This window comes from Papaver somniferum, chromosome 7 (assembly GCF_003573695.1).
Source record: "Papaver somniferum cultivar HN1 chromosome 7, ASM357369v1, whole genome shotgun sequence".
Lineage (NCBI taxonomy): Eukaryota > Viridiplantae > Streptophyta > Magnoliopsida > Ranunculales > Papaveraceae > Papaver > Papaver somniferum.
Window position 1 is genome coordinate 110,257,016 of NC_039364.1, and position 22,171 is coordinate 110,279,186.

The following is a 22,171-nucleotide window of genomic DNA, read 5'->3' on the forward strand; positions in this document are numbered from 1 at the left end:
AACAGCTTTGGAGAAATTACAGTGCATCAGAGAATGTTCACCAGTTTCAATGTAGCTATTACACATAGTGCAGGGAGGGTCAATATGTCTAATATATCTAGCTAGATGCCCACTATAAGGTATCATATCATTCTTCATCTTCCAGATAAAGAATTGGATTCTTGGAAGGACATTGAGTCCCCAGATTTTCTTAGCAAGCATATCAGTAGGCTGAGAATCCTTCTTATCAAGGGGATTATACAGGAACTTACTAGTGAAAATCCCTTGTTTATTATCAATCCATCTTAGAGTGTCATCTTTATTACTATTGGGAGAAATAGTAAAAATTCTAACAATGATATCCCATTCAAATATTTGGTTTATTACATATATATTCCAACCAGTCTCATTCATTAACTCATGCACCATATTGTAGTTAGAGGTTATTTCCATTCCTAAAAGGCTGATAGGTTTTCCTTCCTCATCTGAGATCCATATATCCTTCCAGATGTAAACAGATTTGCCATTTCATATTTCACATATGCTAAATTCTTTTAGGGTCATGAGATCTTTATAAACACCCTTCCAGACCCAAGAAGACTCATCATTACAAATGGCATGAAAGGTATTTGTATATGGAAAATACCTCCCTTTCATAGTTCTGGTAAAAATAGAGTTGGGTTGGTGAAAAGTCTTCACCCATTCTTGGCAATGAGAGACAGGTTCCTTAAATTAGGCTTTTTAGGCTTTTTTAAACCATTGCCACCCTTCTCTTTGCTTTTACAAAGCCCTCTCCAACCTTTCATATACATATATACCTTTCTTAGGTCCAAGTTTGCCCCATCAGAAATTACGAATGGTGTTCTCTATTCTCTTAGTGGTAGTTTTAAGCAAGAGAAAGGTAGACATACTTTAAACATGCAGGGATTTAATGACGGTTTTGGCCATAATCCCTCTACCATGAGGGGACATGGACTCACTTTTCCACCCCTTAAGTATACTACCCATATTAACAGTTAAACTATCAAAGCATGCCACTTTAGATTTATTTGTAAATAAAGGACTTCTAGATATTTATTATTCAATCTGATTTTTTTTACTTTAAGAATGTTTATTATATCTCTGCCAAGATTATTGGGAATATGGGGAGTGAAGAAAATACCAGATTTAAAAAAAAAAATCATCTGACTTATGTGCTACCATAGCCTTCTAAGAGTTTCAACAAGTTTTTACTTTAGTTAGTATTAGCTTTGGAAAAAATCAAATTTTTATCAGCAAACAGTAAGTGATTGGTAGAAGGACAATTTTTATTTATTTTAAAACCAGCGATAAGACCCTTACTTTCAGCATCAGATAGAGTCCTAGAAAAAGATTTCATGCAGAGGACGAACAGATAAGTAGACAAAGGGTCCCCTTGTATTAATCCTATAGAGGGCAAAAAGGAATGGAAAGGCACACCATTAACAAGAATGACAGAGCTACTGGTGCTGATGCATTGGAGAATAAGGTTGCACCAGCCATCACAGAATCCCATTATTCGAACGATGGCAATGACAAAATCCCATTCAACCTTATTGAAGGCCTTGGACATGTCAAGTCAGTTTTACTTTTCCTTTTCTTTCTCATAGCATGGATTATCTCATGAGAAACAAGGATGTTTTCTGAGATAAGCCTTTGTTTGACGAAAGCAAATTGATACGGAGATATAAATCTGTCAAGGAAGGGTTTTATTATATTAGCAATAACTTTAGAGATGATTTTATAAGTTATGTTACAGAGACTTATGGGTCTGTAATCACCAGGACCAACTGGATGTTGAACTTTAGGAATCAGGGATATGTAAGTCTGATTTAGTTGAGAGAGCATATGCCTACTTTGAAAGAAAGCCTTGACAGTTTCTATAATATCTTTTTTCACAATACTCCAATTTTTTTGAAAAAAACAGGCAGGAAACCATCAGGGCTAGAGTTAGGAAGCATTCCAAACAAGCATCATGAATTTCAGACTCAGAGGGTGATTCCATTAGTTTATTATTTCAAAGTCCGTAATAGACGTAGGAAAAAGGTTAACAATATCATAGTTAATGACAGGAGCAGAGGTAGTTAGCGGAGTTTCAAAATGGACATGCCTGCCTTTGACCCAGTTGTTGCTACTATCGTATAATTCTATGATTCCATTACGCCTTTTGTCTTATAATAGCATTTTGATGAAAATAGTGCGTGTTTTTATCTTCTAGATGAATGGAATTCTCTCTACCTTTTATTTTCCAAAAAGCCTCCTTATAATCATGTAATTTATGAATATTACACTTAGTGTCTATAATGATTTTATCATTAAGTATAATGTTAGGATCAGACATGATGAGGTCTAACTTTTTATTGAGACCCAATAGATTATTTTTGATATTGCCAAATTCACTTGTATTCCACAGACTAACTTCCTTTTTGACAACAACTAACCTATTAACCAAAACAAAACAACGTGACCCTTGAACCCTAGTTTCCCAAGAGGTTTTAATTATATCTCTGCATTTTTGTTCTTCTTGATAAAGGTTAAAGAATTTTAAGGGTTTGAATCCATCCTGACAAGGGATGTCAGTGTTCAAGAGGATAGACGTATGATCAGAGCCTATGTGGTTTAAATGTCTAACTGTAGCATTGAGGAAATGAGTTAACCATAACCCATTATTCAGGCCTCTATCGAGTCTTTCTTCTATAAGATTAGTTCCAGTTTGCTGATTAGACCAAGTATAAGGAAAGCCTATGAACCCTAAGTCTTTGAGGCCTATTTGGTCAAATAGGGAGTTAAATTTCCTAATGTCAGACCCACTTGACTGATTTCCTCCTCTTTTTTCTTCCTGACTGAGGATGACATTAAGGTCTCCTAGAACTAACCAAGGCTTGTTCATATTCTCTCCCATTTGATGAACAACCTTCCAAGACTCTTCCTTTCTACTATCTTTATAAGGACTACCATACATACAAGTTAATAACCACTCAGTTTTAGTTTTTCATCCCACACAGAACAGTTTATCTAGTTATCATCTTTATATATAACTTTTAGTTTGGTGGCATTATCCCAAGCAACAGCAAGGCCACCAGCCATACCCACAGGATTTTGGTAAACAATATTATAATACAGAGAGTCATGGAGAGTTTTTTCAACAAAATTGTGCATTTGTTTGGTTTCAGGTAGAAAAAGGATATTGGGTTCATGAGCATTAACAAGTTTTTTCAGTTGTTGCCTAGGATGATTTTGGCATAATCCTTGACAATTCCATGACATGATCCTAACAAATTGCCAAAAATATGAAATAGTTGGATACCCAAAACTTAAAAAATTTAGAGTCCTACCATTATACCAAGCCAGATTTATTTTGAAATAACAATTGTTTTTATCATGGTACTATTGGAGGAAATAAAAAAAGAGGATATGAAGAAAAACCTGATTAGAGTTGGTCTCTAGATGTTTTGCAGGCTAAGAAGTACCACCCTCTGCCATCCTAGTTCCTTGCTCTTTTCCAGTAGTTCTCACCTTTGCTCTTTGGTCGCCTTTTGGGACTTAATGGGTTTTTTGCCCTTGATACATCTAGAAATTTTCTCAGACGAGCCAGAATTGAAGCTCAAGGTTTGGATTTCAGATTAAATAGGATTTGCAGGGGACCATAACATAGGGTTTTGAGGAGATTTAAATTCCGATTTTGGCTTTTTCTGATTTGAGTAAAGAGAGGAATACTCTTTCCTTTTCCCCCCTTTCATTGAAGAAATTTGGGTAACATTAGGTTTTTCTAATGGTAAAGAGGGTTTCTTCTGATGTTCCTCTCTAACCCATTTTTTAGATCTGGGTGAAGGAGTGATACTTTTTTCCATAGTAGTTTTTGAGAAAGTTGGGTTTGGGCCAAAACCCGGTGGGTATTTGGGATCATGGTTCACAACTCTGTCAGTAACAAGAGGTGAGTTGACACGCTCTTCGTAAGGATTGTAGGAAAAGTGTACAATATTGCTGGCCTGCAACATGATTGTCTTGTTGTTGGCGGTAACACGATGTTGATCAGAGGTAGGAAGATTTGTGAAGGGATTAGGATTCTTTGTTAAAGCAAACACAGGGAGAGAAACTTGTTGATGAGGATTTAATAAAGTGTTTCCTCAAGACTTAGTTTTTGATTCTGGTAAGGACTCTATCTGATCTGGATCCAAAGCTAGCAAAGCAAAAGGATTTGCAGAACCACTTGAGATAAAAGTTTTATTTGGAGGTTGGGGTTCTGCAGAAGAAATGCTGGCATTGATATTAAGGTTTTGAAGATTGAAGGTTGGGTTGACAAGGTTGGTAGTTTTCAAAGCAAGTTTGGAAGCTAAGATTTCTCTTCTCTTAGGAGTGCAGCTGCTCTTTGAATGATCTAAAGTTCTACAGAACTGGCACATCATGAAAGGATGTAGAGAGTATGAGAATTCAATCCATATATTCACTCCATCAACAACAAAATCAGTACCAAAAGGAATGATATTAACTACTTCAACATATGTCATCACTTCGACATTTTTTTCATGAAAGTCTCTGCCGTATGGATCCTTGAACAGAACCATATTTCCAACCAGATTTGTTATGCCCTTGAGAGCACTGTATGTAATGTAGTCATTAGGAACTCTCTTCATGGTGATGCTTATGAGAACTCTATCAAATTCTTCTTCTCTTATCTTGCTCACTCCTTCAAATGGTATTTGTATGATAGATCATCCAAGGCGTAGGATAATTAACAGCTAAGATGCCTGCAGCATGATGAAAAGTTTTTCTTCTTGTTGAACGGAGTGACAGTCACCTATTTTTTTAGATTCCATAACTTCCTAGCATAGTTTGGAGCATCTTGATGATTGATATAAATATTGCAGTGCAGTTTTCCAACAACACACCACTTATAATCTTGTGCTGGCTTTAGCTTTAGAGATTCCTTGCTTAGAACAACAACTGGTCTTAGCGGATCATGTATAATCAGACCGGAATGCATAGCTTCAGCTATTTCTTCAACAGATGAAGCACCAGAAGATGATACCATAGTATAAACTTTGAAAAAACTAATTAAATTACACAAGAGGAAATTCTGAGGGTTTGAGAATAGTTTTTGCTCTCTCTTTTCTAGAGTAAAAGTAAAAGATATTCTCCAGAGAGATGAAAGGTTTGAATATTTGAGTAATGATTTTGCTAGTAGAGATAAAGATAAATCACAAGGATGGTCTCGTGACTGCTGACAATCAAAGTACTAAGATTCTCTGGAGACCCCTTGCATGTGATGTATATACGAGTAACAACTTGCAAATGCGGGTGACATATGATAGGTAAGGAAGTGGAAACAGGGGATATACCAAAAGCTGTTAGTTGTAGTTATTGCTCTTTGGAATGTAATGAAAATTGTTGGTCAAACTGAAAGAAGTTACAGAAGCAAGAATTTCTTTGTTTCCAAGGAAAAGATAGGTTGGAGTTATACTAAAAATGGATGAGGCCATGTGCTTGGGAATAAGAAATAAGACAGAATGATTGTGATAATGGCTAAGCCATATCCCAAGGCCCAACTCCGAAGGATTCCGGTAAGACTGAACGAGAGCTCAGAAAAAGATGACCTCCGAAGATAATCCAACGCCTGAAAATATGGGGAAACCAACAGACCAATTAGAAAAACAAACCAAAAAGCATTTCTATTAGAGCATTGCTCGGTCAAACTCACAAGTGTTGATATATCAAGCTTGTTATCATATTTAGTTGTCAAAACTATATCTTGATTTCTAGTATACAATTAGTTAAGTATCGGTCTAGGATAGAGGTAGTTGAGAAATTTGCGTTCTACCATTTGAAGGCGAAGATCAACCGAAGCTTTTGGAGATCTTCACCAACAAAAGATAAGTGAAGAATGAACCACCTATTTCTCAAGTTATATTCACCTTACTATCTTTGAGGCGATTGTGCATAACTAATTAGACTACCTTGCATAGACAAGAATTTTGAGTCGAGAGCTAATTATTTAGTTTATGAATTTCTCGAAATATAATGACTAAGCTTAATGAACATTTGTTCATACTTGATCAACTTCGGTGGAGAACAATTTATTGTTCGGAACCAAATTCTTGATTCAAGTTTATCATTCGAAAATTTCCTGGAACAGTGATATGTGTCATTGATGTTATTCTGGAATGTTTCGAATTGATTTAGAGAAATATAAAACTACTATATTCGGATAATTTTTATTTTTCTGAAGCCGTATTACATGTATTCGTACACATAGAGGAGTATCTATATATCGACTTGCATATTTGTGTGATACGCATATCCGTATGCACATCATGAAAGAATCCGTTTGTTTCGAGATCTGTATAGGCATGTATATTCGTACACAAACCATTTTGGAACTGTGGTAAGGGAACCGGGTTTAAGTATCCAAAACGGTATGGGAACCAATACAGTTCTACGCTCTAGAACCAGTTTAGTACCCAAACCGGTATGCAAACTGAAAAGGTTTTGTGAACTCCGGAACCGGTAAAGTCTTAAGGTTTCCAAACTGGTTCGCAAACTGAAAAGTTCTGTAAACTCCGGAACTCAGTTTTGCACCTAATTGCCAACCGGTATGTGAACTGAAAAGTTCTATCAACTCCGGAACTCGGTTTTGCTCATAAGTTTGCAAACCGGTCTGTGTACCATGACTCTGCCTACTCACGAATGACTCATGTATTTGTACTTTGTGCATTTACAAACTATGTCTATTGTGTTCAAATGCGATTAAATTATTTCTACGATAAGATTTGCATTTGATCAATTCTCTAATTAACACTAGACTTATTTGATCACTGGTAGGCTTCTAAAAGGTCCTACAAATTATAACCACAAGTGCACGGTGTCGAAAGTGGCAAATGTGCAAGTACGGGTCGATCCACAGAGACTGGGTGTGTTTTGGAGTTTCTAGCTATTTTGGGTTCTAAATTTGCTAATGGGCTTTGAATACCAAAGGGGTCTTGAATATCAATGGGCTTTGAATACCCTTTGGAACTGTTGGGCTGAACTGAGCTTGGGCTCAGAAATGTGGACTATGGGCTTTAGGTCTTAAACTTTGTTTTGGGCTTTTGGGCTCAATGGGATTGAGCTATGGGCTTGAGTGCACAGCAGAGCAGATGCAAGCAGTAGCAACAGCTTGGCAGAGGCAACACAGCAGCAGGCACCAGCAGCAGCAGTACTGCAGGGCAGAGGCATGTGCACAACAGCACAAGGCAGTGGAATAAGAGAAGCAACAGAGTTGCAGCAATGGAAAGGAAAGCAACACAGTGGCAAAGAAGAAGGAAACAGAGAAGCAACAGACAAGGCAGTGAGGCAAAAACTAAACAGATTAAAAACTAAACAGCAATAAAGCAGTGAACAAAAACAAAACAAAACAAAACAAGATGAACCAAGGCCTGAGGCCAAGGGCAGGGATGTGGAAAAACTGACAGAGCAAGGCTAAGGCAAGGCTAAGGCAAACAAATAGAATGGGAAGAAAACTAGCTTGCTATGAGCACTAGTTTCTCCCAATGCTCAATCACAGTACAACCTAAGCATACAACAAGAATGGCAAGATAATCAGCTTGCTAAGAGCACTGATTTCTTCCATTGCACAATTAGTTCAAAGCTTCACAGATACCTAGCCTAGCATTCCATCAATTGTGACAGCAAATTTAAACATGACAGGAACATTTAACTAACAATGAACAACACCTAAACAGGACACATGTTAACAGGAGATGAAAATAAAAACATTAACAGAAACATCACACTAAACAGGAATTAACAGAACATGAACATTAACATAAATAACAGGAGCATTAACAGAGCAGCAAATTGAACTAAAAAGAAACAACATTAACAGAAAAATAGTAATCAAGAACATGAACTGAAATTGAGCTGAAACACATTAAAGAAAACATTAACATTAACAGGACATGAAAGTCCTGGATGCCGGCTAATCCAAGCATAGTTTCTACAACACACCCACACCCATATTTATACCCACAGACAATTAGGGTTCTACCCATTTTCACCCAAAATATCAGTAGCTAGGGTTGGTGATTACTCACCCAATTTGACACAATCACTCCATTTTGATGTCGACCCATGCTTCTATTTGTCCTTCTCTACCTCTCCATGCCTTCAATTTCACTCTAGCTCGACCTAATTTACCTATTTCACACTTTAGGGTTTCGGTTGAAAATGTGTGGAATAAGTGAATTAGATGGACTAGGGAGATGGGAACAATGATGGGTTATCATTGTTTGACGTGGTGACAGAGAGTGGGTGGCGGAGCAGGTGGTGACAGAGGTGGAGAAGGTGGTGGCGGACATGGTGTCTCTGCAGAGCTGCAGAGGGGAGGTGATGGAGGAGAGGCTCGACTGTTTGAGAGAGAAGGGGGTGTTTGGTTAGGTGGATGGGTTCGGTCGCTAGGGTGTGAGGCGGGTCTACCGAATCTTGATGTTCTGTGACTCTGAGCTGCGAGATGCGAAGATGGTAGGTAGATCGGACGGTGATGTGAAGTGAAGCTTGTATCGACCGTCAGATATTTTGATACAACGAAGTTAACGGCTCTAGATGGGGTTAGGTGTTGTAGTGTAAGGCGGAGATATCAAACGTTGATGAACAGCAAGGGAGCGACCGTTGGATTCAACTACCATCTAATCTGAAGGCTTGGAATTTCAGCGCTGTGGTGCTCGGCAGAGACTTCAGATTTTGATGCTCTATGAAGGAGCGACCGTCGGATGCTTCTGAGAACTGATCTGATGGCTGAGAACGGAGGCGCTTTTGTGTGTAGAAAATGAGGTTGTGCGCACCATTCTTCGCGGCTTCCTTGCGTGATTTCTCCCAGCTTTTCACTACTTTTCTGCTCTTTTTGCTCCGCGACTCATCCGAACTTTATTTATTACCTAAAAATGCAAAATTAATTAATAAAAATATTTATTCTTGAAACAATGAAAATACAGAATATGGGATAAAATGTAGAATTAATGCATAAAAGATGAGTTAAATGCCAACAAAAAGGGATAAATATATACAATATTTGGCACTCATCAATCACATAATTGTGACTCAAGATTAATGTCTTTTTGTTCATGGAATGAGTGTTAAGATTTTAAGTTCAAACAAGCTAGTTTCAGATAACCATGTTGAACATATTCGTTATACACTGTTCGGTTACAGTTTACCTAACCAGAGTATATATCTTGTTTATGTGAATAAGATTTAAAGCTTTCATCTAACGGTGAATATGTTTGCTTGGTTCCAAAGCTATCTCATCTTAAACCTAAAGCAACCTAGGCTTTGAAATCTATATAAGGGGAACTCTTGGCAACTGAGATCTTTGAATCCTAACACTACTTTTTGGTGTGTCCTAGTTGTATCTAGAGTCATCCTTGTTAGATCACTGCTCGGTCGAACTCGCATGCGTTGCTATCTCAAGCATGTTTGTCAATGTTAGTGATCAAAACTATAAGTCTTGATTTCTAGCCTATTTATATATGTCTCAGACTAGGACAAAGATTGTGTAGTTGAGCTTAGTTTTCACGGCGTTTATTCATTTGAAGACGAAGAACTACTAAGGGGAGCTTGTGGAACTTCATCGACAAAAGGTATGTGGAGACTTAAACTCATTTGAAGACGAAGAACTACTAAGGGGAGCTTGGAAAGTCTATTTCTACTCTATCTTCTATATTGAGACATAAGTCGTATTACGATATAGTTTTCTATATACACAATTGAGATTTCGAGCTGAGATTAACTCGCTTACATATTTCTCGAAATATGTGTTGGCAAGCTTTCGCTTCGACCAAGTTCATCTTATATCATATGAAAATTGCCGAGTAACATCTTACATGGTTTGTGTGATACAATCATTTGGTGTTGTCTTGGAATGTTTCGTAATGATTATTTCAATAACTTGAAAATTGCTTTGATGCTAATAGTGTGTGAAAAACGGCTATTGTCATCCTCTAAGAAAGTTTCAATGATTGAAATAAGAGTTTAGAACACTTAACCATTATTGGATATGTCATGTTGTGTACTCTTGCACATATGTAATCCATGTCCGGGAACCATAGTATGCGCACCCGTTTGGTACCTGTAGGTTTGAGAAATCCGGGAACCTAAGTATGCGTACATGTTTGCGTACTGGCGTACATGTTCATGTCCGAGAATTTATGCTGGGATTTGAAGTTCGCGTACCCGTTTGCGTACTAGCGTAACTCAATGTTAGTCCGGGTATTTCAAGTATGCGTACCCGTTTGCATACTTGAAGGTTAAAGTTCTAAAATCGGTTTTAAACATGAACATAAACATTTATATAATAAGGAACGCAATCTTTGCAAACCTTGGCTATAATGTTCATGATTGATTCGAGTGAATCAAAACGATTTTGCCTGAATTCTGTTCTTGTATAATTCTATGAGAATATAGCAATTGAAAAACTCTTTAACTAGTTTCATTTAAGTCATTTGAACTAGTTATGGTTAAGATGAATAAGGTTGATATGAGAGTAATCATATGGCTAACCTCGGTTAACTATTTGTGAACCAACATGGTGTACACGTTTAGGTACAGTTACATAAACCTAAATGAGGGTACATTTCATTTGTGGAACAAGCTAAGTTCGATCTAACGGTTGAAAGATATTAGCTTGAATCTAATCAGGTTTTCATCTAACGGTGAATATTGAATGTTTTGTTACCAGGGTAACTTGTATTGCAAACCCTGATTTGAAAACTATATAAAGGAGAACTCTAGCAACTGGGAAACCTAATCCCCACACCTCATGTGTGTTACTAGTTGCATAACTAAAGTCGATTCTCCTTTAACCTTAGGTTTCTATCGAGACCCTGTAGGTTAACGACTTCAAAGAATTCATTGGGATTGTGAAGCCAGACCCAACTATTTTCTTTGTAGTTGCGTGTTCTGATCTTGCCCGATTCTATCGTATTGAGTACAATTGAAATAATTGGCTCGAGATTAATTTCTCCGATAGGCAAGGTAAAAGTAATCACAAACATCTTCGCCTCATCGTTTGTGATTCCACAATATCTTGTTTCGCTAGTCGATTAAGATTATTGTGAGGTGATTGATAATACTAGGCTGTTCTTCGAGAATTTAAGTCCGGTTTATCAATTGGTTCTTGTTCACCTTGATTTATCAAAATACGGAACAAAAACTCATGGGTATTTTTGTGGGAGACAGATTTATTCAATCTAGACTTTTATGTGTGAGACAGATTTGTTTATCAAGTCTTCGACTTTGGGTCGTAGCAACTCTTGGTTGTGGGTGAGATCAACTAAGGGAATCAAGTGCGTAGTATCCTGCTGGGATCAGAGACGTAAGGAACGCAACTGTACCTTGAATCAGTGTGAGATTGATTAGGGTTCAACTACAGTCCAGTCCGAAGTTAATTGGTAGTAGGCTAGAGTCTGTAGCGGATTAATACAGTGTGGTGTTCAATCTGGACTAGTCCCGGGGGTTTTCTGCATTTGTGGTTTCCTCGTTAACAAAATTCTGGTGTCTGTGTTATTTTTTTTTTCTCATTATCTTTTGTTATATAATCGAAATATCACAGGTTGTGCGTTAAGATCAATCAATTAGAATATCCAACCTTTGGTTGTTTATTTACATTGATTGGCACTTGAACATTGGTCTTTGGTACCGTTCTAGTAACTCCTCTTATATTCAATCGGGCTGACAGATTTCTATTTGTTGATTGCGGATTGAATTAAGAATTAGAGATATTAAACTCTTTGATATACTTTACTCTAGATTGAGTCTGACTTTCTAGTTGATTCTCTAAAAAGTGTAATGGAGTAAGTCCTCTCAGATTGCAAAACGAATTGTTGGGTGTGGTTGTTAGACCCCCGCATTTTCAGACCTCTCCAGAAACCCTTTTAGGGTTTACCGATTATCAAAGACTTCATTGGGATTCGTGAAGTTAGGTCCAATTATCTTTTATCTTGATAACTTATGTATCTTGATCTTGTTCGATTGTTGATTTATCACTTGAAAAAGATAGATAGTAATCACAAAGTTCTCTTCGTCTCAACTTTGTGATTCAGCAAGTTTTATAATTATGATGTGAATAATAATCTAGGATGCACTTCGGGTTGCATAAGTCCGGATTTTAAGGATAGCCAGACTTTTGTCAAGTTTCTATCAATTTCCATCACTTGGATCTTTCGTTTGATTTGATCATCTGTTTATATCGTAAATCATGAAATCAATTATATATGCTTAATTTTTGGGAGACAGATTTGGTTTAAAGTCTTCAATTGAGTTGAAGCAACTCTTATTTGGTGTGACGTCATCTAAGGGAATCGATTGCACGGGGTCCTGCTGGGATTCAAGAGGCGTAAGGAGCATGACTGTACCTGAATCGGTGGGAGGCTGAGTTCGGGCTCAACTACATTCCAGACTGAAGTTGATTGGTAGTAGGCTAGTATCTATAGCGCCTTAATACAGTTTGGTGTTCAATTTGGACTAGGTCCAGGGGTTTTTCTGCATTTGCGGTTTCCTCGTTAACAAAAAATTTGGTGTCGGTGTTATTTATTTTTCCACATTATATTGTTTATCTTTATAATTGAAATATCACAGGTTCTGCGTTGATAAGTAGATACCTCTAACCTAGTTTGTTGGATACGACTTGATTGATCCTTGTACATTGGTCTTCGGTACCGTCCAAGAACTCTCTTTGTGATTAGGTTCACGAATTCAATTTTGTAAACGTTCTAATCGCAAGAGATATAGAGATATAACTCTAAACACTTTCCTTGATTGAGTTTTGACTCTCGGAGTTGTGTTGAGTTTGTCCATACAGATTGCCTACGAAAAAGTTGGTGGTGTATTTTGGTACCCCCGGTGTTTTCAATTGGTATCAGAGTAGGCAAACACATTAAGACCTAACAAGTCTGTGTTTGAAGCAGTCTGACTATATGGACAAAGACGAAATCTCGAAAAACGTATCACCAGCGTAGATCATACCAAATCCCGAGTGTGTTCTAGAAACCTTCGATGTTGATTTTGGTATTGATCTAAAGAAGATGACCGATAAACTTTATCATGAGAAACACCGACTGATAAGGATAATCGATGAACTTCGATGTGAAATTTACATCAAAGATTCTGATCCTCGAGAAGGATATTAACGGGAAAAGACTCTCCGGGATAAGTTGGATGAGCAAATTCTAATTAATAAAGAGGATGTTATAGGTGCAGGACATTATATATCCTTTATCAACAAAACTCTTAGAATTATGAACTTTGTTGAAAAATCTTCCAATTTATCTATAGATTCGAGAAATTCTCTTAATTCATGTCTCGTAAATTGTAGTCAGTATGGAGATAAACGAGGCTTAGGCTTCAAAAAGTCCAATACGACTCAGAGTATTTCCAAAGATTCTAATGGTGTTGCCACAATGGCTTTAGGCTCTTGTATTTTTTGTGGTGCTCTCGATCATTACCAACATACTTGTGTACTCTTTAGGAAGAAATTAAAGGTTGCTGATAATCTGAATAAGAAAGATAGAAAACTTTTCTCCAACCTTATGAGTTCTAAAAAACTAACATATTATTCCTCGGTGAAAATGATGTTAGTATGGGAGCTTTCCCTTTAAAGTCATCATCACTATTTCAATGGTTTCTTGACAATGGATGTAGCCGGCACATGATAAGGGTTCTTTCGTGGTTCGTGAACTAGAGCGACTTTGATGGAGGTCCTGTAGTGTTCGGAGACAGGAGTTGTTGCTATATTAGCAAAAAGGGAACGATCAAGCTGCCCGGTGTACCTGAAATCCAAGATGTTGTTTACGTCAAAGGTATGACTGCAAATCTTTTTTCTGTTAGTCAAATTTGTGACAAAGGCCATAAAGTTATCTTCATTGCTGAAGGATGTGACATTTAGGATAAATCCGGAAAAATAATCTTTCAGGGAATATGTGGCAAAAATAACTGTTATCTTTTAGATATTCAGTTTAATCTTTGTTGCAATCTGACAAAGGTGGAATCTACTCATCTTTGGCATGAGCGTTTTGGTCAGATCAATTTTTGCCTCCTTGGCAAAATCATTAATAAAGAACTTTTCAGAGGCATACCCAAAATCAATGCTAAGATCGATGGTGTTTATGGAGCTTTTCAAAAAGGTAAACAAGTTCAAGTTTCACATAAATCATCTCGAGACGTTGCCACCAAAGCTACACTTGATTTAATTCATATGGACCTCTTTGAACCCATTCAATAATTTACTGTTGGAGGGAAGAAATATGCTCTAGTAATGGTCGATGATTACACCATATTTACTTGGGTGGTGTTCTTAGGATATAAGAATGAGACCCTAAGTGAATTTAAGATTATTGTTAATAGAATCCAGAATGAACAAGGTCGCAGACTAAAGAAAATTAGGTGCGATCGGGGAACTGAATTCAAAGACACCAAAGTGTTCGAATTTTGTGACCAACTGGTTATTATTCAACAATATCTACCGCTCACTCCGCAAGCCAACGGAGTTGCAAAAAGGAAGAATAGAATTATACATGAAATGTCTAGGGTAATGCTCCATAACAAAAACTTACTACTAAAGTTTCGGGGAGAAGCAATTTTTACATCCTGCTACTTGATCAATCGTGTGTATTTACGCTCACAAGCTCTGAATACTCCTTTTGAGTTATGGTATGGTAAAAAACCTAACTTACAATATCTCCGTATGTTTGGCAGTCAATGATACATTCTCAAGGATCGAGAATAAAAAAGAAAATTTGATTCAAAATGCGATGAAGGTACGTATTTTTTTCATTGGCTATGCATCTGACATTCATGGTTTTAAAGCATATAATCTCAGAACTCGAGTTATGATGGAATCTGCAAATATTATCATTGATGATTTGAAGGAATTTCATCATGATGACTCTCCTGCTGTGTTACCTCCCTTGGAGGCAACTTATAAAGTCAAAGAAGTTCCGGAATTGGTGGAAGTTGTACCAACGATCACTGATCCCGACGTTTCTGATGACGAGGGGAAAAACCCTACTCATGGTGTTCCTGTTGAACGTGCCACTCCACGACATCTGTGGGTTCATAGGAATCCCGATACTAACAATATTATTGGAGGAATGGAGTCCACATCTAAGACGAGAAACCAACTCTGAAATATCTGCAATTTTGGTTGTTATCTCTCGCAAGTGGAATAAAAAAAATATTGATGAAGCTCTGAATGGTCCCTTCTGGGTGAATGTTATGCATCAAGAGATAAATCAATTCAAAAGACAAGATGTATTGGAACTCGTGCCTTGTCCCTCCAATATTAATATTGTTGGTACAAAATGGATATATAAGAAAAAGTCAAATGAATTCGGTACAGTAGTCCGAAATAAAGCTAGGCTTGTCTCTCAAGGATATTCACAAATTGAAGGAATCGACTTGGTGAAACCTTTGCTCCTGTTGCTCGCCTTGAGTCCATAAGCTATTTCAAATGGACGTAAAATCTGCATTCTTGAATGGGTGTTTGAAGGAAGAGTTATATGTTGCTCAACCTAAAGGTTTTGAAAGTTCAGAAAATCTCGATCATGTCTATAAGCTCAACAATGCATTATATGGATTAAAACAAGCACCTCGAGTGTGATATGAAAATCTTACTATTTCACTTCTTCAATAACACAAGGATGGAATCTATATTTCTCAAGAAAGGTACGCAAAAAATCTTGTTAAAAGATTTGTTCTTGAGAAAAGTACTCCAATATTAACTTCCATGCCCACTACATGGAAGTTGCATAAGGATGAGAATGGCGTTGATGTTTATCAAAAACTTTATAGATCCATCATTGGAAGTCTTCTGTATTTAACAACAACAAGACCAGATATCTCTTTTAGTGTTGGTTGTTATGCTAGATTTCAGGCTAAGCCAAAAGAATCTCATTTTGCAACTGCAAAACAGATCATAAGATATGTACATCATACAATCGGTTGGTGTCTCTCCTATACGCTTGATACTAACACTGATCTTACAGCTTATTCTGATGCAGATTGGGCAGGTTGTGTAGAAGATAGGAAAAGCACATCTGGAGGATTCTACTATGTAAGACTAAATCTTGTTGCCTGGCATAACAAGAAACAAAACTTACAATCACTATCAACGTGCGAAGAGGAATACATTGTTGCAGGTTCATGTTGTACTCAACTTTTATGGATGAAACAAATGCTTACTGATTATGGAATCGATACTGTAACAATGAAAATAATTTGCGATGACTCAAGTGTGATTCGAATTACTGAGAATCATGTTGAGCACTCAAGAACTAAGTACATTGACATAAGATACCACTTTATTATAGATCTCTATGAAAATGGTATTGTCAGCATAGAATTTGTGCCGTCAGAACAACAACTGGCTGATATTCTCACCAAACCTCTAGACACCGCAACATTTCAACACTTACGGAAGTCTATTGGTGTTGTTTTGATTCATTAATCGAGTTTTACTTATTTCCCTTGCACATAAATATCATTTGGGAAATAAAAACTTGAGTTTCAGGTAAGGAATTGTCGTCATCTGATTAAATCCTTCTTTTTCACAAAAGCAAGGTCACTCATGTTGTTCTCTTGAGAATGACATTTAATAGGGGAGAGTTCTCAAATGAACTTTTGCTTAATTGCTATATCTTTGTGGGAAGTGTGGCTGTGGAATTTTAAAGGGGATGCTTGTATCTTTTTAATCTCCTAAGATGAACACGAATTATTTATTACTATGTGATATCATCTAAATAAGTTGATATGCGGAGTTACAGTTTAACTATGTTATTATGTAGTATCTTCATCTTCCTTAAAACTTGAGATATCTTTTGGTTGTGTTCATGATGATCCCATGATTTTCGTACTTTTGTTAATTTTATTGACAAAAAGGGGGAGAATCATTTAGTAGTTTCATACTACATACATATGGTTTACGGATCATTATGTAAAGGGGAGTGAATCATTTAGCAATAGGTATCACCTATTATACAAAAGATGTAAGTATTGATTAAGGGGGAGAAACATATCATCATAGTATTACTTCAGAGTTGAGATACAGTTGAACTTTGGAGAGAAAATAATAATACTATGTTTTTGTATAACGACGAGATTCGTTGTTGCTAGGGATTTTCAACAACAACGATGCTGAATTGAACACGTTCAGAGTCATTGCGTCATGAAATAACGAAGAGTTCAAGGAGAATTGAAGAAACCAAAGAAATCAAGACATGATGGATCGAGGAGTTTTTCGAAGCTTTATTTTTTTGATCCATATGTATTAATTTTTTTGTTACTAAAATTGACAAATGGGGAGATTGTTAGAGAACTGCTCGGTCAAACTCACAAGTGTTGCTATATCAAGCTTGTTGTAAATTTAGTTGTCAAAACTATATCTTGATTTCTAATCTAAAATTAGTTAAATCTCGGTCTAGGATATAGGTATTTGAGAAACAAACCAGTCATCATTTGCGTTTTGCCGTTTGAAGGTGAAGATCAACCGAAGCTTTTGGAGAACTTTCATCAACAAAAATTAAGTGAAGACTGAACCACCTATTTCTCAAGTTATATTCACCTTTTTATCCTTGAGACAATTGTTGCATAAATAATTAGACTATCTTGCATAGACAAGAATTTCAAGTCGAGAATTAATTATTTAGTTTACGAATTTCTCGAAATATAATGACTAAGCTTAATGAACATTTTTTCATACTTGATCAACTTCGGTGGAGAACAATTTATTATTCGGAACCAAAATCTTGATTCAAGTTTATTATTCGAAAATAGCCTGGAATAGTGATATGTGTCATTGATGTTGTTCCAGAATGTTTCGAATTGATTTAGAGAAATATAGAACTACTATATTCGGATAATTGCTATTTGTCTAAAGTCGTATTACATGTATTCGTACACGTAGCAGAGTAGCTATATATGGACTTGCAGATTTGTGTGATACGCATATTCGTATGCACATCATGGGAGAATCTGTTTGTTTCGTGGTCCGGATAGGTATGTATATTCGTATACAAACCATTTTGGAACTGTGGTAAGGCAACCGGGTTTAAGTATCCAAATCAGTATGCGAACCAATACAGTTCTACGTTCTAGAACCAGTTTAGTACCCAAACTGAAAAGTATTTGTGAACTCTGGAACCGGTAAAGTCTTAAGGTTTCCAAAGCGGTTCGCAAACTGAAAAGTTTTGTAAACTCCGGAACTCAATTTTGCACCTAAGTTTGCAAACTGGTACGTGAACTGAAAAATTGTGTCAACTCCGGAACTCGGTTTTGCTTATAAATTTGCAAACCGGTCTGCGTACCATGACTGGCCGGTTCATGAACGGATAGATCCAAGTAAGAATTAAGATATTACTGAAGTTACTAGCTAGGTCCAAGTAAATTTTCGCAGGTGAGGAAGAAGACATTATCAGACTCATTTTACCCTGCTATGCATTATAAAATCACAGATAACTCAGTCCAAAAGTGTAGAATGTTCTTAACAGCAAAAGATATCATTTATACTAATCAAAGTTCGTAAACAGAAGCTCGAAAACATTAGGAAAAGAACATTTAAGAAAACAACCTACTTCCACATAATACTCAAAAGTTCATGTGTGAAACTAAAAATTTGTACCTTTGCCAGTCACTATTCCAACATACTTTGACAGAATCCATTTGTGAACTTGTTCAAACTACACTTGAGTCAAAATAATATTCTTAGCTTTACTTAAAGGAATTTTATCAGCAAACTCGTAGTCGTGATAAAAAAATGCATGTTGAGTATGTTATGAGTACCACCATCCTTTGACAGGTCCTCCATACAATATAGGCTAGCTTCTCGCAGCGTATACCCTTTTGCAATGCACCCGTCAATATACCTTCTATTGCGCACTAGTCCTTTGAAACCTTTCATTAGCCTACAAATATCAGTAAGTGAAAAAGTGGGGGTACAACAACCTCACCCAATAATTCGCTCAACAATCTGTATGGACTAACTCCAATATACTTTTAAGAGAATCAACTAGACAGTCAGACTCAATCTTAATAAAAAGTATATCAAAGAGTTATATCTCAATTTATCGATTCAATACTTACTCAAGCAAATAGAAATCTGCGAGTCTAATTGAATACAAGAGAAATTAACTTGAATGGTACCAAATACCAATGTTCAAGGATCAATCAATTTCAATCAACAACCAAAGGTCGGATTTCCCAAATGATTGATTCAACGCACAACCTGTGATATTTCAATTATATAACAAAATATAATACGAAAAAGAAATAACACAGACACCAGAAGTTTTGTTAACGAGGAAACCGCAAATGCATAAAAATCCCGGGACCTAGTCCAGATTAAACACACACTGTATTAAACCGCTACAAACACTAGCCTACTACAAACTAACTTCGGTCTGGACTGTAGTTTAACCCCAATCAATCTCACACTGATCCAAGGTACAGTTGCGCTCCTTACGTCTCTGATCCCAGCAGGATACTACGCACTTGATTCCCTTAGCTTATCTCATCCACAACTAAGAGTTGCTACGACCCAAAGTCGAAGACTTTAATAAACAAATCTGTATCACACAGAAAAATCTACAGGAATAGATAAATCTGTCTCCCACAGAAATACCTACGAGTTTTGTTCCGTCTTTTGATAAATCAAGGTGAACAGGAACCAATCGATAACCCGGACTTATATTCCCAAAGAACATCCTAGAATTATCAATCACCTCACAATAATCTTAATCGACTAGCGAAACAAGATATTGCGGAATCACAAACGATGAGACGAAGATGTTTGTGACTACTTTTCTATCTTGCCTATCAGAGAAATTAATCTCGAGCCAATTTTACAATTATACTCAATACGATAGAAGCAACAAGATCATATTACGCAACTATAGAGAAAATAGTTGGGTATGGCTTCACAATCCCAATGAAATCGTCAAGTCGTTAACCTACAAGGTCTCGATAGAAACCTAAGGTTAAAGGAGAATCGAATCTAGATTATACAACTAGTATCACACAGGAGGTGTGAGGATTAGGTTTCCCAGTTCCTAGAGTTCTCTTGTATATAGTCTTCAAATCAGGGTTTGCAATCAATGCTACCTTGGTAACAAAGCATTCAATATTCGCCGTTAGATGAAAACCTGATAGATTCAAGCTAATATCTTTCAACCGTTATATCGAACTTAGCTTGTTATACACAAATGAAATGCACGTTCATTTAGGTTTGTGTAACCGTACCTAAACGTGTACACCTAGTTGATTCAACAGTAGTTAACCAAATGGTTAGCTATATGAGCACTTTCATATCAACCATATTCATCTTCACCATAACTAGTTCAAATGACTCAAAAGAACTAGTTAGAGAGTTGTTCAATTGCTTATATCTCATAGAAGTATACAAGACACAATCGAAGCAAAAACGATTTTGATTCACTCGAATCGATTCATGAACTTTATAGCCCCGGTTTGCAAATATGCATTCCTTAGTTTATATAAGTTTAAGTTCACGAATAAACCGTTTTTATAAAATAACCCACTCAAGTATGCATACCAGTACGCATACTTAAGTACCCGGATTAAGTTTGTTTTCAGGTCACAAACTCCAACAGAAATTCACGGGACGTGAACTTCCGACAGTACGCGTATAGGTACGCGGACTTCAGTTCCGGTTATCCTGAGCAGCAAAGTACGCATACTTTGGTTCAAGGATTATGGACTTACACAAGTATGAGTTCACATACAATGTTTATATCCACTCAAGGTTATATATTCTAAACTCTCATTTCAATCATTGAAACATTCTTAGAGGATGTTAAATAGAAGTTACTCACACACTATTCTTCATCAAAGCGATTTTCAAGATATTGAAATAATCAACATGACTTTAGTCACTTGTAAAGATGAACTTGGCAAAAGCGAAAGCTTACCAACACATATTTTGAGAAATAGATAAGTGAGATAAACTCGGCTCGAAATAGGAAATGTGTATAATCGAAGTCTAGACTTTTGTCTCAATATAGGAGATAAAGTAGATAGACTTTTGAGTGATAGATAAGTTCAAGTCTCCACATACCTTTTAGTCGATGAAGTTCCACCAGTTCCTTGAGTAGTTCTTCGTCTTTGTATGATGAACGTCGTGGAGTCTAGATCTCAACTACACTTTCTATCTTAGTCCAAGACTTAGCTATAAGTAGACTAGAAATGAAGACTTATAGTTTTGGCAACTAAACTTGACAAACAAGATTGAGATAGCAACGCTTGCGAGTTCGACCGAGAAGTGCTCTAATAATCTCCCCCTTTGTCAATTTTAGTGACAAAACTATCAACACATATGGAATACAAAATAAATAAACTTTGCAGCTTCTCTTCCACATGCATGATCTCCTTGGTTCTTCAACATTACTCGAAATCTTCGTCACTTCCAAGTACTCCAATGATTCCAAAGGTTGTAAGTTCAGCATCATCGTTGTTGAAAATCCGTAGCCATAAAAATGAGAAAACAAAAGCTCTCAATCATTGTTATACAATGTCATAGTATTATTACACAACATCAAAGTTCAATTGTATCACAACTTCGACAACAATACTATGGTGTTATGTATCACTCCCCCTTAGTCAATAGTTCATCTCACATGGAAATCACTCCCCTTTACATAATGATCCGAAAACCATATGTATTTGTAGTGTGAACTACACATTAATTCTCCCCCTTTTTGTCAATAAAATTGGCAAAGGTACGAAAACTAGTGGGATCCTAATGAAATTTCCATAGAGACACTTCATGACTAAAAGAAAGCACATATCAACTTTTTAGATGCAATAATATAGTCGAAACTAAATGCATTCATCAAGGAGTTTATAAAGATTCAAGATAACCGCTATAATATTCCACAGCCGTACTCCCCACAAAGATTTGGCAAATAATCACAAGTTCAATTAAGAACTCTCCCCATAAAATGTCATTCTCGACAGAACAACAAGAGCGACCTTACTTTCACAAGAAAAGAAGGATTTCTTTGGACAACACAAATCACATAAAAATATGAATTTGTATCCAAAAAACTCAATTAAATTAACCACAAGAGAACCCATGATTAATTTAATCGGAAATGCTCAACATAAGAAAACTTACGGAGCCGCACAGTATATACATAAA